Source organism: Pelmatolapia mariae, linkage group LG20 (assembly GCF_036321145.2).
Source record: "Pelmatolapia mariae isolate MD_Pm_ZW linkage group LG20, Pm_UMD_F_2, whole genome shotgun sequence".
Lineage (NCBI taxonomy): Eukaryota > Metazoa > Chordata > Actinopteri > Cichliformes > Cichlidae > Pelmatolapia > Pelmatolapia mariae.
In genome coordinates, this window is record NC_086244.1 from 39,912,960 (window position 1) to 39,914,283 (window position 1,324).

The window sequence follows — 1,324 nt, forward strand, 5'->3', positions numbered from 1 at the left end:
GGAGAGGCACAAGGGTATATGGACGGAAGCATCTGCGTCACGTTACGTCAGATTGATCTTTTTAAAGGGAAACACTACTTCATTTGTCGGGCTTCAGCTCAGTGCAAGCTACAGTTCCCAGCTTCTTTAACACCGAGAATACTTTAGAGACAGGGCTGCTGTCACTGCAAGGAGAAAGTGGTCTGTTACTAGGTAACACTGCAATAGATATATAATTATGGCTATTATTATGGCTTGTGAAGATGTAAAATATTCGTTGGGAATGATCGACAGGATTTTAAATGAGTAAATCAGAGGGATAAATATAGAGAGGCAAGGCTCGGACATGTGCAGAGGAGGGGACGTGGACATTCTGGGTGAAGGATGTTGAGGTAGGAAAAGAGGAAGAGCACAGAGAAGTTCGAGGATGTTGTGAAGGAGGACATGCAGAGGGTTGGTGTGACACAAGGGGATGTTGGTCAGAGGATGAGAGAGAAGTAGACAAGCAGCCAGTGTCCAAACAAAAACTTTTTGAAAGACCTCCAGAAAGACTTTTGTACAGCGTTCAAGATAAACAAGAGTTAGTGAGTTTTCATTGTCCTCATTTAAAGTGCTATTAAATGGTTAAACATTTCTTTGTTTTACATAGACCTGTAATGAAACATGACTTCCTTTGACTTATTTTTAAAGACTTTGTGCCAAATCTCAAAATTGTCCTATACTGACCGTCTCAGCCATAGTTCAAGAAATAATACCTTTTACTTGAAAAAAAAATCTTAAAAATGTTAATAGGCACTTCTTGCGTACCTTTGTGTCTTTTCTAATGAGTATATTTCTAAAAGTAGGAAGTTGATCCTATATATCATTACTGAGAACACTGTCCTATGCTCCATTATGTCATATTCGGATTTTCTTCTTTTTTCTGATTTTACGTGGATAGCTATATTTAGCTGAAGAAACTCATTTAAGATCATATACCTGATATACCCCCGTCAATTATTCATGGTAAGTTTTTCTATTAGAATTGTGCAAATATTTAACTATGTTTACAGAAAACTGAAAGTGTTGAGTTTTATTGTCCTTTGGTGTGTGAAAACCTGAAATGATATGTATGCATATTTAAATATAAACAGTATTTTAAATAAAATAATTAGGGGTCATTGTCATCTTATCAACTGATTATGAGAGTTAAGTTAGCAAAACCATGCTTATTAACTGACACTAAAACATAAAAGTCCACTGTTGTGATGCCTTTGGGATGTCACTCCAGTTAACAAAGATAACACACAAAAGAACAAGATATCTTTAAGAAGCCTTTACACAACTAAATAAAATGAGTATGCAT